The 2,407-nt window shown below is 35.1% G+C and overlaps 1 pseudogene; it reads left to right on the forward strand.

The window, feature by feature from the left end:
- Nucleotides 1-1,076: 1,076 nt before the first annotated feature.
- On the forward strand, nucleotides 1,077-2,123 carry LOC125120615 (40S ribosomal protein S3a-like; annotated as a pseudogene).
- Nucleotides 2,124-2,407: the final 284 nt, after the last annotated feature.

Consider the following 2,407-nt stretch of genomic DNA (forward strand, 5'->3'; position numbering starts at 1 on the left):
GTATTTTTGGTTTAAGTCTAAAAAGAGAAATGCATAAGATAAAACATAGAGTGATAGTGAAAATTGTGGTAAACTTGGTTTTGATTAAGCCTATTTTTAAACTTTATTAGGTTAACCATTTATGTATAAAGTTATTGCATTAAACATGCTTGCTATATATAATCAGTTTCTATGACAACTAAGAAGCTAGCAGATTATATTGATTCATGCAGGATGGTTACCAATTTATTAGGCCTAATTATTGTATTAGAATGACTGGAAATAATAACTGTAAAATAACTGATAATATTTCACTATTTTCATTATTCTTACACTTCCTAGGATATTTGTATGCTTAAAATATCCTTATGCTAATAATTGGAGAAGGCAGAAGTAGAGACTCTAAAGTACATATTAAGCTAATGAAACTAGACAAATACAGAAATTATGATCTGAGCTTAAAAAACCAGATTGATTTTTATTTATTTGATATCAGAAGGGAAAAAATATTTACCCACAAATCCATATTGAAAAATCATCCCAGAACTTCCAAATAACGAAATTTAAAAATAAATAAGCCATGTGTTCTAGTTCAGGTTGCTATAACAAAATACCACACAAATTATTTGTCACAGTTTTGGAGGCTGGAAGTCTGAGATTAGGGTGCCAGCATGGCTGGCTAAAGATCTTTTTCCAGGTCAGAAGGGATGAGCTAACTCTGTGGGGTCTTTTTTCATAAAAGTACTAATCACATTCATGAGGGCTTTACCTTTATGACATAAGCAATTTGTGTTTTAAGAATTCAACATAAAAATTTTGCGGGGTACAGAACATTCAGACTATAGTAACATGTTACCATATTCTTTATCATTTCCTCAAAACAAGCATCCTTTCTATCTTAAATTACTTTAATTAAAAAATTTTCTTTGGAAGTTAAATTTATGGAATTATGGTTCTTTACCCACTGTATTCAAGGACTCTAAAAACATCTAGGTGGTTTTCTTTTTTAGAGGTTACGGATTGGGGTTGAAGAATTTTGCATTGCTTATATAAATTGCAAAATAAAATAATACTATATACTTTTGGCTTTCAGAACCATGGTCATTAGCAAGAACAAGCGCCTTACGAAAGGCAACAAAAAAGGAGCCAATAAGAAAGTAGTTGAGGGAGTTTCCATCGTGGTGCAGTGGTTAACAAATCCAACTACGAACCATGAGGTTTCGGGTTCGATCCCTGCCCTTGCTCAGTGGGTTGAGGATCTGGCGTTGCCATGAGCTGTGGTGTGGGTTGCACACGCGGCTTGGATCCCACGTTGCTGTGGCTCTGGTGTAGGCTGGAGGCTACAGCTCCTATTTGACCCCTAGCCTGGGAACCTCCATATGCTGTGGGAGTGGCCCTGGAAAAGACAAAAAGAAAAAAAAAAAGTAGTTGATCCATTTTCTAAGACATATTGGTATGATCTGAAAGCCCTAACTAACTGTATTCAATGTAAGTAATGTTGGAAAAACATTAGTCTCAAAAACTCACAGAATCAAAATTGTATCTGATTACCTCAAGGGTAATGTTGTTGAAGTGAATTTTCAGATGTTTTTGCTGATCTTCAGAATGGTGGAGCTGTACCTAGAAGATTCAAGCTAATTACTGAGGATGTTCTAGGCAAAAACTGCCTGACCAACCTCTATGACATGAATCTTACTAGTGACATAATGTGCTCTGTGATCTAAAAATAACAGATCATGGTTGAAGCTCATATTTGAGATTAAGACTACCCATGGTTATTTGGTTCATCTGATCTCTGTAAGTTGTACTGAAGAAACATAACAGCTAGATTCAGAAGACCTGTAAGCTCAGGACACAGGTCCCCCAAACCCAGAAGAAGATTATGACCCCAGAGTTGTAGACAAATGGCTTGAAAGAAGTGGTCAGTGAATTCAGTGCAAAGAACATTGGAAAAGATATGGAAAAGGCTTGCCAATCTATTTATCTTCTCCATGACTTCTTTGTTACAAAATGCTGCAGAAGCACAAGTTTGCATAGGGAAAACCAATGGAGTATCACGGTGAAAGTAGTAGTTCTGAAATGGTACCAGGGGTGAGACAGGTGCTAAAGTTGAGCAAGCCGGTGGGTGTGAGACACCAGCTTGAGAGTTTTAACGGTGACAAATACAAAGTCTTATGAAGAAAAAAAAGGTGTAAATTCAGTTTAGAAAAAAGACTTGAACTTGCTTAAGAGCACACATTCTTTTAAAATAGTCCTTGGAGATTCAGATTTGCCATTTTCAGAGAATTGTAAAATTCAGATTTAGACAAATGTCAAGTTACAGGCCACTTTTCCAATTTCTCTAGTGAAATGTGATAAAATATTTTAATGTACTTTTGTTTATTCATATTTTCCTTTATGTTTAGTAATTTCTCTATAACAAATTCCT

The sequence above is a fragment of the Phacochoerus africanus genome, chromosome 2, assembly GCF_016906955.1.
Source record: "Phacochoerus africanus isolate WHEZ1 chromosome 2, ROS_Pafr_v1, whole genome shotgun sequence".
Classification (NCBI taxonomy): domain Eukaryota; kingdom Metazoa; phylum Chordata; class Mammalia; order Artiodactyla; family Suidae; genus Phacochoerus; species Phacochoerus africanus.